Source organism: Carassius auratus, chromosome 12 (assembly GCF_003368295.1).
Source record: "Carassius auratus strain Wakin chromosome 12, ASM336829v1, whole genome shotgun sequence".
NCBI lineage: Eukaryota > Metazoa > Chordata > Actinopteri > Cypriniformes > Cyprinidae > Carassius > Carassius auratus.
The window spans coordinates 21,065,032-21,079,337 of record NC_039254.1 but is presented as its reverse complement, the minus strand read 5'-3'; positions in this window follow the sequence as shown (position 1 = coordinate 21,079,337).

The window sequence follows — 14,306 nt, the reverse complement described above, 5'->3', positions numbered from 1 at the left end:
GGTTGCATTTGTTTGACTTCTCAGCTTTGTATACATAAGAGTATATATATATATATATATATATCTATATATATATATATATATATAGATATATATATATATATATATATATATATATGTATTTATTATTTTTTTTATTTTTTTCTATTGAAGAGGAATAACCCCTTTAGATGAATCTCATTTTCGAGGGGGTCCTCGAGACCAGGTACAGAAATTGACATTGACCTTATAGCGGCAGTCAAACAACTTAAAAAAAACGTCTAAGGTTACGTATGTAACCCTGGTTCCTCGAAGGAACGAGACGCTGCGTCGAGAACGTTTGGGGAACGCGTCCAGCGTGACGCCTCTATAAATAACATGTATAATCAGTCCAAAGGAAGGGCGAGACGTCATAATCAGGTGACGTCAGAGACCAGGAAGCATAAAAGCATGAGCGGCGAAGCCGGATATCAGCCTCAAAGGATGAAGCAAGCGCGAGCCAGAGATGCCGGAAGTGTGGCACTGCGACGCAGCGTCTCATTCCTTCGAGGAACCAGGGTTACATACGTAACCTTAGACGTTCCTCTACAGGAACTCGAGCTGCGTCGAGAACGTTTGGGGAATGAGAATGCCCACGCCGCCAGACTTTCCAATCTCTGCCTAGTGTGGAAGAGCACAGGTAAAGCAAGAGAAGGAGAAGAGCCTGACAGAAATTGGGGACAACCTGTCCAATGCCAAACTTTAGAAGGAAGTGAGTCTTGACCCCCAGGACAGGGGAGATCAGAGGACTCGAGACTTAGGACAGCATCCTGATCACCGCTTAGCTTAAGGTTCTTCTGGCCGGAGGCCTCAGCCTCAGCTCACCATGGAGGAAACATGTAACCAGAGGGTTTCTGCTCACTGACTGGCCACCGAGAGGGGCGTGGTAGGTCACCATGGCTGCCACGTAGACCTTCAAGGTGGAGTGGGTCAACCCTGCAGAGAGCCTAAAGGAACTCCAGCACTGTACCATCCGGGCAGTTAACTGGGTCGAGCTGGCGGTCTCCGCACCAAGAAGTGAAAAGCTTCCACTTCAAGGCATACAGTTTCCTCATTGAGGGAGCTCTGGATTGGAGAACTGTCTTACAACCTTGGTTGAGAGACCAGAAGCTAAGAGTTGTGCCTCCTCAGAGACAACACTTACAGCCTCTAAGCTCCATGCGGGGGCGCAACCTCCGCCTGCGAGAGGAGATCTCTCCTGAGGGGAACCTCCCATGGAGTGCCGTCAAAAAGAGAAATCAGGCCCAGGAACCATACCCGGCCCGTCCAGAACGGGGCTACTAACAGCAGCTCGACTCTGTCCCGGTGCACTCTCTCCAGAACTCCTGAGAGCAGAACAATCGGGGGAAAATGTACAGATGAAGTCTCGGCCATGTCTGTACCATGGCGTCCAGCCCCAGTGGAGCTGGATGAGTCAGAGGAAGCCAGAGGGGACAGTGCGATCACCTCAGTGTGAAGCCGCCATTCCCCGGGCCTCGGCCCCTGCCTCAACAGGATGTCTGCTCCCATATTAAGATGCCCAGGAATGTGAACTGCTCTGAGCGAGAGGAATTCGTCCCGGAGCCACACAAGGATCTGGTACGCTAGTTGTATAAACGGCATGAGTGCAGAACTCCTTGATGGTTGATGTAAGAGACCACCGCTGTGTTGTCGGTGCGCACCAACACATGGTGACCTCTTAGGTCTGGGAGAAAATAACGAAGTACACAAAGCACGTCCAGCATCTCCAGGCAGTTGATGTGCCATGTCAGATGGCGACCACTCCACAGACCACGGGCAGGGTGGCCCCTCATGACCGCACCCCAGCCGGTGAGGGACGCGTCCGTCGCTAGCATACCGCGGTTACAAGGAGCTCCCAGCACCGGGCCCTGGGACAAGAACCAAGGCTTCCTCCACATATCTAAGGCACGTAGGCAGTGCTGCGTGACCTTTAGCATGCGAAGTGGGTTTCTCCTCAGGGAGAACCCCTTGGTCTTGAGCCACCACTGTAGGGGTCTCATGTACAGCAGGCCAATAGTATTCACGTTGGACGCAGCTGCCATCAGACCCAGCAATCTCCGTGACTGCTTGACAGTGAGTGACCAGCCTTCTCTCACTCTCGCGACTGCAGTGAGGATCGACTCGATCCGAGCAGGTGACATACGTGCCTGCATCGTGGTCGAATCCCACACCATGCCCAGATAAGTGGTTCTCTGAACTGGAGAAAGCACACTTTTCTTGGTGTTAAGTCTTAACCCCAGCTCTTTCATGTGAGCGAGAACGACACCTCGGTGCCGAACCGCCATCTGCTCAGATTCAGCTGATATCAACCAATCAACAATGTGGTTGAGTCTGGAAAGTGTGGGGTGAGAGTGCAAGGCCAGTGGAAGATCCTTATTGGTAGGCTTTTGCCCCCAAAAGCAAACCTCAGGAACTTCCGATGAAGGAGGATGGAGATAAATGCATCTTTTGATAGATCGTGACACACCAGTCCTCGGACTTGGCCTGTGCAGTCGTGCTAAACTTCAGTCCCCTGACTGAGAGGTTCAAAAAGCACAGATCTAGAAAAGGACACAACACCTCATCCTTCCTCGGAACAGTGAAGTACCGGCTGTAGGACCCGGACTCTGCAACCCAAGGAGGGACCACCTCGATGGTCTCCATTCCTCAGAGAGAGTCTACTTCTGTTCCATTACGAGTCTGCTTGGGGCCCACCAGAACTGGATTCTGTGGCCTCTCACTACAGTGTGCAGGACACACTGAGACACATTTGGCAGTAGTTTTCACGCTGCAATATAGTCTACTAAGGGAAACAGCCTCTCAAGACTGATCTCTGGTTGCATCAGCGCAATTAGCTCGGTGCCCTGAAGTGGCGTACCGGCAGGAGACTGCCGAACTAGCTGCTCTGCAAACCTCCCAGGAGGTCGCGAGCCTCTTAGCACCGCTACGTTTTCGGGCGGTAACTGAGAGAAGCGCTCGCCGGAGATCGCTGCGCCCTGGAACACCGGCAGGGTTGGCAGAATGATCTCCTGAGGGCACTGAGGAGAGACGGGCACCGTGTAATGCGGTGTACACCACTCTTCCCCAGAGGGAGCTGGCCCTCAAAATGTCCTAGGCGTCAGGACGTTATGATGAAGGCTATCCAGCAAAAACAACGGTCCATCAAACTTCTTTCCACTAGAAGCTTTCGGCCTGGGAGCGCCACATTGACTCTAGCGTCTGCGGAGTACAAAAGTGACACCCCCGGCACGTGGGGCTGGAACACGGTTGGGACTGCTCCGCCCAGCAGCCCCTGACCGCCTCAACCTCCTCAGAGGAAGAGCGGTACACACGTGTTCTCACAAAAGAAATCACATCCCTAGAGCCCCTGTACATCTAACTTCACATAGTCAGATAAATGTCATTTTATTCCTTAGAATTAAATGTAGTCAGCAACCAGACTAGTCAACACGGTCTGGTGTAGAAAAACTCACATAAAAATGAAACCATGTAATACACGCGTTGCCTCGGCAGCGCTCATGTCTTTTATTTATATATATATATATATATATATATATATATATATATATATATATATATATATATATTATTTTATGCTACTCAGTCACACAAACAACATCAATCTCCTCAGAGAAAGATGGATGCTGCAGTGAGCTGTCTCAGAGGGCGAAGAAATTGCAGCGCTGGTTTCCAAGCCTCGAGAATGAGCTCTAGATCTAATGAACACGGTCGGAGATAGGACGAGCCGTCTCAAACCTGTTCGCCAAATCATGTGCGATTCCCGCTATCGCGGCTGCCGCTGTGCCTCGGCAACAGCGCGACCGCAACTGCAGGATCGCATGCACGGACACACTCCTCAGAGCATGCCCGGCGAGAGCGGAGCGCTTAACAGTGAGAAAAGCACAGTCAGCCCCCATTTTTTTCGAGAGCTGACTGTGCGAGCTCCACTCTTCATTAATGCTGCTTATGTTAATATTAGGCATAATATGCTTGTGCATATGGTGCTTGTGTGACTGGTGCTTGTGTAACTGGCGAGCTCATCGACGCCTTTCCACATCAATCTCCTCAGAGAAAGACAGGCAGCGCCGTCGCGCCCTCTCATCGGGGAGAAAGTACCGCAAACACGGGCTTCCGACTACCGAGAGCGGGCGCCGGATCTGGTGGCTAAGAAAGAAGATAGGGACTTGCCCGTCTTACATTCCTTCCAGCAGATCCGAAACCGAGTCCCGCGAGCACAACCACTGTTTCGCCTCGGCGAAAGTGGGACTGGCACCGCGAGAAACGCCAGTGAAAGCTCTCTCCTCAAAGAGAGCCTTCTGAGAGTGATGCAAAGGCTCGCATCACAGCCGTCAACTCCCTCGAGAGCTGACACTGTCAGCAGACAAGCAGACCCTACCCCTTTTTTTGGCAGGGAAAAACACACAACCCTGAGCTCTGCCTGCTCTCGCCCAAAACTTCCCTTGATTGAAGCTTTGACAATGGAGTTTATCAGTGGACAAACGACACTATATAAGACTCACAAAACCGATAGCGACTGACACACAAACAGAGCGCTTGCTGAAGACACAAGGCTGATATCCGGCTTCGCCGCTCATGCTTTTATGCTTCCTGGTCTCTGACGTCACCCGCCTATGACGTCTCGCCCTTCCTTTGGACTGATTATACATGTTATTCAGAGACGTCACGCCTGACGCGTTCCCCAAATGTTCTCGATGTCTCTGATGTAATCTCTTTTCAGTTAAATCGTGTCTGTGCATTTATTTGCAATCAAGTCAACGATATCGCTGTAGATGAAGTGACCCCAACTAAGCAAGCGAGAGGCGACAGCGGCAAGGAACCGAAACTCCATCGGTGACAGAATGGAGAAAAAAAACTTGGGAGAAACCAGGCTCAGTTTGGGGGCCAGTTCTCCTCTGACCAGATGAAACCTGTATTTCAAATCCAGGCTGCGGCAAAGTCAGATTGTGCAGAAGAATCATCTGTTTCCTGTGGTCTTGTCCTGGTGGTCCTCTGAGACAAGGTCTTTACAGGGGATCTGTATCTGGGGCTCTAGTTGTCCTGGTCTCCGCTGTCTTTCAGGGCTGTAGAGGTCCTTTCTAGGTGCTGATTCACCATCTGGTCTGGATACGTACTTGATCCGCGCGACGGCAGTGACCCTCTGATCTGGATACAGACTGGATCTGGTGGCTACGGTGACCTCGGAATAAGAGAGAAACAGACAAATATTAGCGTAGATGCCATTCTTCTAATGATGTAGCAAGTACATAGGATGTTATGGGAAGTGTTTCCGGTTCCGGTATACCTAATTAATGCAGCCTAAAAATCCTTTAACGGATTTGGATATTAAAAGCATATTAGTATGTTATGTGTAAGCCAGGTTAAAGAGATGGGTCTTTAATCTAGATTTAAACTGCAAGAGTGTGTCTGCATCCCGAACAATGTTAGGTAGGTTATTCCAGAGTTTAGGCGCCAAATAGGGAAAGGATCTGCAGCCCGCAGTTGATTTTGATATTCTAGGTATTATCAAATTGCCTGAGTTTTGAGAACATAGCGTATGTAGAGGATTATAATGTAAAAGGAGCTCATTCAAATACTGAGGTGCAAAACCATTCAAGGCTTTAGAAGTAATAAGCAATATTTTTAAATCTATACGATGTTTGATAGGGAGCCAGTGCAGTGTTGACAGGACCGGGCTAATATGGTCATACTTCCTGGTTCTAGTAAGAACTCTTGCTGCTGCATTTTGGACTAGCTGTAGTTTGTTTACTAAGCGTGCAGAACAACCACCCAATAAAGCATTACAATAATCTAACCTTGAGGTCATGAATGCATGGATTAACATTTCTGCATTTGACATTGAGAGCATAGGCTGTAATTTAGATATATTTTTTGAGATGGAATAATGCAGTTTTACAAATGCTAGAAACGTGGCTTTCTAAGGAAAGATTGCGATCAAATAGCACACCTAGGTTCCTAACTAAAGACGAAGAATTGACAGAGCAACCATCAAGTTTTAGACAGTGTTCTAGGTTATTACAAGCATCATTTTTAGGTCATATAATTAAGTTTTTTTTTCAGAATTTAGCAGTAAGAAATTACTCGTCATCCAGTTTTTTATATCGACTATGCATTCCATTCGTTTTTCAAATTGGTGTGTTTCACCGGGCCGCAAAGAAATATAGAGCTGAGTATCATCAGCATAACAGTGAAAGCTAACACCATGTTTCCTGATGATATCTCCCAAGGGTAACATATAAAGTGTGAAGAGTAGCGTCCCTAGTACTGAGCCTTGAGGAACTCCATACTGCACTTGTGATCGATATGATACATCTTCATTCACTGCTACGAACTGATGGCGGTCATATAAGTACGATTTAAACCATGCTAATGCACTTCCATTGATGCCAACAAAGTGTTCAAATCTATGCAAAAGAATGTTGTTGTCAATTGTGTCAAACGCAGCACTAAGATCCAATAAAACTAATAGAGAGATACACCCACGATCAGATGATAAGAGCAGATCATTTGTAATTCTAAGGAGAGCAGCCTCAGTACTATGATACGGTCTAAATCCTGACTGGAAATCCTCAAATATACCATTTTTCTCTAAGAAGGAATATAATTGTGAGGATACCACCTTTTCTAGTATCTTGGACAGAAAAGGGAGATTCGAGATTCGTCTATAATTAACTAATTCTTTGTGGTCAAGTTGTGGTTTTTTGATCAGAGGCTTAATAACAGCCAGTTTGAAGGTTTCGGGGACATATCCTAATGACAATGAGGAATTAATAACAGTCAGAAGAGGATCTATGACTTCTGGAAGCACCTCTTTTGGGAGCTTAGATGGTATAGGGTCTAACATACATGTTGTTGGTTTAGACAAACAAGTTTATACAATTCTTCCTCACCTATAGTAGAGAGTAGCCGTATTTCCACTGTCGGGCCAGTGCGAGCCAGGGCTTAAAGCGGGCCGGGCGGGGCTCATAGCCTCGGGCCAGTAGCACCGAGGCCAGAGTAGCGCAGGGTTTCCACAGGGGAGCTTGAAGCTCCGCTGCTCGTCACTAAAACACGCCCTTTACACGCCTCTCAGAACAACGTCATGCAACCTCATTATTTCACTAGAGAAGTTATCAGAAAACTAAGAAATAAGTCACTGGAACATGCGTGATCACAAAACGAATATGATAAAAGCGGCCGTTTGTTTGCATGCTTTGTTATATATTCAAATTCAAAAGCATGGATGTTTTAACTATAGAATAAGTGATACAGTGATCATATTGATGTAATTTATCAAGACTCAAAATTAATCACACATAAATACACTTTCTATTTTATTTATTTATTTTTAACGCTTATGAAAATAGCCTGCTTATTCAGTGAGTCTGTTTCTGTTTATTTGTAGTCACAGTGGCCTATACGTCACATTAAGAATGAATTATATCTTTATTTTTATAAAGGATCCCGAACAAAAACATTATTATATTTTTATAATAGGCAACATGAGCTAAACTCTTGAGACGAGGCGTGTGATAGATAATATAAGTTACTAAATAAATACACGATTGTGATAGAGAATAAGAAGCTGACGTCTGATTTCTTCAAGCGGTCATATTTACCATGTTTAATGTTAATGCCCAGCGTGCATAGTCTTTTACATCGCTTATAAATATTTCTGCCCTGTATGGTGATTATAATCCACATTGGATCAAGTTATTTCAAACACTCGCTGCTGACTAATAAAGCGTTTAATGCTGGCGTTATAGCGGCTATCTTTCTGAAATGATCCACAGCACATACTCTCTATTTTTATAAAAGCTCCCAAACAAAAATCATTATTATATTTTGATGATATGCAACGTGGAGCTAAACTCACGAAACAAGACGACAGATAAAATGTTACTTAATAAATACACAATTGTGATGGACAGTAAGAAGCTGACGTCTGATTTCTTCAAGCGGTCATATTTACCATGGTAATGTTAATGTTTATCGTGCATAGTCTTTTACATCGCTTATAAATATTTCTGCCTTGTTTAGTGATTATAATCCACATCGGATCAAGTTATTTCAAACACTCGCTGCTGACTAAGAGTGAGTTTTGAGCTCAACTGGTTTTTAAAAAGTATTTAATGGTGGTGTTAAAGTTGTTATCTTTCTGAAATGATCCGCGCTGACGCTCTCCAGACAGTGGACTTTGTTCGTAACCCCTCCTTTAGCCCCAGCTGGCCCGCTTTGGCCCAAGGATTTCGTCGGGCCGAAAAAACCTGGCCGTTGGCCTCAAGGAAGCCCCGGCGAGGCACGATTAAGCCCCGGAAGTGACTGTGGAAACGCGACTGGCCCTGGCACGCACTAGCACGCCCGGTCTTAGCTCGATAGTGGAAACACGGCTAATGAGTGGAACTGTTCCTCAGGGGGTCTATAGTGCACTGTCTGATGTGATACTGTAGCTGACGGCTGAATGGTTGCAATTTTACCTCTAATAGTATCGATTTTAGAAGTAAAGTAGCTCATAAAGTCATTACTGCTGTGGTGTTGGGATATTTCAACACTTGTTGAGGCTTTATTTTTCATTAATTTAGCCACTGTATTGAATAAATACCTGGGGTTATGTTTGTTTTCTTCTAAAAGAGAAGAAAAGTAATCGAATCTAGCAGTTTTTAATGCTTTTCTGTAGGATAAGTTACTTTCCCGCCAAGCAATACGAAATACCTCTAGTTTAGTTTTCCTCCAGCTGTGCTCCATTTTTCGGGCTGCTCTCTTTAGAGTGTGAGTATGCTCATTATACCATGGTGTCAAACTGTTTTCCTTAACCTTCCTGAAGTGTAAAGGAGCAACTTTATTTAAAGTACTAGAAAAGAGAGAGTCCATAATTTCTGGTTTTGGATATGCTAAGGAATTTGGGTACATCAGGAAGATAACTTAAAAAGGCTATATGAAGTTTGCACAGAACTAAATGATCTGAGATATCATCACTTGGCTGAATAATTTCAACACTATCAACATCAATTCCATGTGACAGTATTAAATCTAGAGTGTGATTTTGACAATGAGTAGGTCCTGAAACATGTTGTCTAACACCAATAGAGTTCAGAATGTCTATAAATGCTGATCCCAATGCATCTTTTTCATTATCGACATGGATATTTTTATGGAACCACACTTCATGAGAGAGCTGGACTCTCTACCACTCTGGAGTTGCACATGGTTGAGAGGCGGAGGGCTGGATTGGGTTTGCTTATAGCCCCCCAGCTCAGCCGCCATGTGTTGGAGTTCACCCAGGTGAATGAGAGGGTCGCTTCCCTGCACCTTCGAGTCGGGTATAGGTCTCTCACTGTCATTTGCCCCTATGAGCTGAACGGCAGTGCGGACTAACCAGCCCTCTTGGAGTCTCTGGGAGGGGTGCTGGAAAGTGCTTCAACTGGAGACTCCGTCGTTCTACTGGGGGACTTCAACGCTCACGTGGGCAGTGACAGTGCCCACGTCTTGCCAAACTGATAGATGCTTATGCCTTATGAAATACAATGTTTTCTGCAATGCTGAAAGACAGTTTTTAATGTGTTAGAAGTTATATGCACAAAAACTTATGTTAGGACTTCAATGATCAAGATTGTCAGTTTTCAGCTTTCTGAGTCCAGTAATGTTGAAATAGTGATTCTGTTCAAATGAAGTGAAATCAAGCCCAATTCTGCTCAAAAGCTTTTCTCTCTATTAGAGAAAGCTGTTTCATTCAGTATTCAGTGCAAATCTTGCCAAACTGAAAGATGTTTATGCCTTATGAAATACAATGTTTTCTGCAATGCTGTAAGACAGTTTTTAATGTGTTAGAAGTTATATGCACAAAAACTTATGTTAGGACTTCAATGATCAAGATTGTCAGTTTACAGCTTTCTGAGTCCAGTAATGTTGAAATAGTGCTGCTGTTCAAATGAAGTGAAATCAAGCCCAAATCTGCTCAAAAGCTTTTCTCTCTATCAGAGTAAGCTGTTTCATTCAGTATTAAGTGCAAATCTTGCCAAACTGAAAGATGCTTATGCCTTATGAAATACAATGTTTTCTGCAATGCTGTAAGACAGTTTTTAATGTGTTAGAAGTTATATGCACAAAAACTAATGTTAGGACTTCAAAGATCAAGATTGTCAGTTTACAGCTTTCTGAGTCCAGTAATGTTGAAATAGTGCTGCTGTTCAAATGAAGTGAAATCAAGCCCAAATCTGCTCAAAAGCTTTTCTCTCTATCAGAGTAAGCTGTTTCATTCAGTATTAAGTGCAAATCTTGCCAAACTGATAGATGCTTATGCCTTATGAAATACAATGTTTTCTGCAATGCTGTAAGACAGTTTTTAATGTGTTAGAAGTTATATGCACAAAAAACTAATGTTAGGACTTCAATGATCAAGATTGTCAGTTTACAGCTTTCTGAGTCCAGTAATGTTGAAATAGTGCTGCTGTTCAAATGAAGTGAAATCAAGCCCAAATCTGCTCAAAAGCTTTTCTCTCTATCAGAGTAAGCTGTTTCATTCAGTATTCAGTGCAAATCTTGCCAAACTGAAAGATGTTTAAGCCTTATGAAATACAATGTTTTCTGCAATGCTGTAAGACAGTTTTTAATGTGTTAGAAGTTATATGCACAAAAACTTATGTTAGGACTTCAATGATCAAGATTGTCAGTTTACAGCTTTCTGAGTCCAGTAATGTTGAAATAGTGCTGCTGTTCAAATGAAGTGAAATCAAGCCCAAATCTGCTCAAAAGCTTTTCTCTCTATCAGAGTAAGCTGTTTCATTCAGTATTAAGTGCAAATCTTGCCAAACTGATAGATGCTTATGCCTTATGAAATACAATGTTTTCTGCAATGCTGAAGACAGTTTTTAATGTGTTAGAAGTTATATGCACAAAAACTAATGTTAGGACTTCAATGATCAAGATTGTCAGTTTACAGCTTTCTGAGTCCAGTAATGTTGAAATAGTGCTGCTGTTCAAATGAAGTGAAATCAAGCCCAAATCTGCTCAAAAGCTTTTCTCTCTATCAGAGTAAGCTGTTTCATTCAGTATTAAGTGCAAATCTTGCCAAACTGATAGATGCTTATGCCTTATGAAATACAATGTTTTCTGCAATGCTGTAAGACAGTTTTTAATGTGTTAGAAGTTATATGCACAAATACTAATGTTTGGACTTCAATGATCAAGATTGTCAGTTTACAGCTTTCTGAGTCCAGTAATGTTGAAATAGTGATTCTGTTCAAATGAAGTGAAACCAAGCCCAAATCTGCTCAAAAGCTTTTCTCTCTATCAGAGTAAGCTGTTTCATTCAGTATTAAGTGCAAATCTTGCCAAACTGATAGATGCTTATGCCTTATGAAATACAATGTTTTCTGCAATGCTGTAAGACAGTTTTTAATGTGTTAGAAGTTATATGCACAAAAACTTATGTTAGGACTTCAATGATCAAGATTGTCAGTTTACAGCTTTCTGAGTCCAGTAATGTTGAAATAGTGCTGCTGTTCAAATGAAGTGAAATCAAGCCCAAATCTGCTCAAAAGCTTTTCTCTCTATCAGAGTAAGCTGTTTCATTCAGTATTCAGTGCAAATCTTGCCAAACTGAAAGATGTTTAAGCCTTATGAAATACAATGTTTTCTGCAATGCTGTAAGACAGTTTTTAATGTGTTAGAAGTTATATGCACAAAAACTTATGTTAGGACTTCAATGATCAAGATTGTCAGTTTACAGCTTTCTGAGTCCAGTAATGTTGAAATAGTGCTGCTGTTCAAATGAAGTGAAATCAAGCCCAAATCTGCTCAAAAGCTTTTCTCTCTATCAGAGTAAGCTGTTTCATTCAGTATTAAGTGCAAATCTTGCCAAACTGATAGATGCTTATGCCTTATGAAATACAATGTTTTCTGCAATGCTGTAAGACAGTTTTTAATGTGTTAGAAGTTATATGCACAAAAACTAATGTTAGGACTTCAATGATCAAGATTGTCAGTTCACAGCTTTCTGAGTCCAGTAATGTTGAAATAGTGCTGCTGTTCAAATGAAGTGAAATCAAGCCCAAATCTGCTCAAAAGCTTTTCTCTCTATCAGAGTAAGCTGTTTCATTCAGTATTAAGTGCAAATCTTGCCAAACTGATAGATGCTTATGCCTTATGAAACACAATGTTTTCTGCAATGCTGTAAGACAGTTTTTAATGTGTTAGAAGTTATATGCACAAAAACTAATGTTAGGACTTCAATGATCAAGATTGTCAGTTTTACAGCTTTCTGAGTCCAGTAATGTTGAAATAGTGATTCTGTTCAAATGAAGTGAAACCAAGCCCAAATCTGCTCAAAAGCTTTTCTCTCTATCAGAGTAAGCTGTTTCATTCAGTATTAAGTGCAAATCTTGCCAAACTGATAGATGCTTATGCCTTATGAAATACAATGTTTTCTGCAATGCTGTAAGACAGTTTTTAATGTGTTAGAAGTTATATGCACATAAACTTATGTTAGGACTTCAATGATCAAGATTGTCAGTTTACAGCTTTCTGAGTCCAGTAATGTTGAAATAGTGCTGCTGTTCAAATGAAGTGAAATCAAGCCCAAATCTGCTCAAAAGCTTTTCTCTCTATCAGAGTAAGCTGTTTCATTCAGTATTCAGTGCAAATCTTGCCAAACTGAAAGATGTTAAGCCTTATGAAATACAATGTTTTCTGCAATGCTGTAAGACAGTTTTTAATGTGTTAGAAGTTATATGCACAAAAACTTATGTTAGGACTTCAATGATCAAGATTGTCAGTTTACAGCTTTCTGAGTCCAGTAATGTTGAAATAGTGCTGCTGTTCAAATGAAGTGAAATCAAGCCCAAATCTGCTCAAAAGCTTTTTCTCTCTATCAGAGTAAGCTGTTTCATTCAGTATTAAGTGCAAATCTTGCCAAACTGATAGATGCTTATGCCTTATGAAATACAATGTTTTCTGCAATGCTGTAAGACAGTTTTTAATGTGTTAGAAGTTATATGCACAAAAACTAATGTTAGGACTTCAATGATCAAGATTGTCAGTTTACAGCTTTCTGAGTCCAGTAATGTTGAAATAGTGCTGCTGTTCAAATGAAGTGAAATCAAGCCCAAATCTGCTCAAAAGCTTTTCTCTCTATCAGAGTAAGCTGTTTCATTCAGTATTAAGTGCAAATCTTGCCAAACTGATAGATGCTTATGCCTTATGAAATACAATGTTTTCTGCAATGCTGAAAGACAGTTTTTAATGTGTTAGAAGTTATATGCACAAAAATTATGTTAGGACTTCAATGATCAGATTGTCAGTTTTCAGCTTCTGAGTCCAGTAATGTTGAAATAGTGATTCTGTTCAAACGAAGTGAAATCAAGCCCAAATCTGCTCAAAAGCTTTTCTCTCTATTAGAGTAAGCTGTTTCATTCAGTATTCAGTGCAAATCTTGCCAAACTGAAAGATGTTTATGCCTTATGAAATACAATGTTTTCTGCAATGCTGTAAGACAGTTTTTAATGTGTTAGAAGTTATATGCACAAAAAATTATGTTAGGACTTCAATGATCAAGATTGTCAGTTTACCGCTTTCTGAGTCCAGTAATGTTGAAATAGTGCTTCTGTTCAAATGAAGTGAAATCAAGCCCAAATCTGCTCAAAAGCTTTTCTCTCTATCAGAGTAAGCTGTTTCATTCAGTATTCAGTGCAAATCTTGCCAAAACTGATAGATGCTTATGCCTTATGAAATACAATGTTTTTCTGCAATGCTGAAAGACAGTTTTTAATGTGTTAGAAGTTATATGCACAAAAACTAATGTTAGGACTTCAATGATCAAGATTGTCAGTTTTCAGCTTTCTGAGTCCAGTAATGTTGAAAATAGTGATTCTGTTCAAATGAAGTGAAATCAAGCCCAAATCTGCTCAAAAGCTTTTCTCTCTATTAGAGAAAGCTGTTTCATTCAGTATTCAGTGCAAATCTTGCCAAACTGAAAGATGTTTATGCCTTATGAAATACAATGTTTTCTGCAATTGCTGTAAGACAGTTTTTAATGTGTTAGAAGTTATATGCACAAAAAATTATGTTAGGACTTCAATGATCAAGATTGTCAGTTTACCGCTTTCTGAGTCCAGTAATGTTAAAATAGTGCTTCTGTTCAAATGAAGTGAAATCAAGCCCAAATCTGCTCAAAAGCTTTTCTCTCCTATCAGAGTAAAGCTGTTTCATTCAGTGATTCAGTGCAAATCTTGCCAAACTGAAAGATGTTTATGCCTTATGAAATACAATGTTTTCTGCAATGCTGGGTACGACAGTTTTTAATGTGTTAGAAGTTA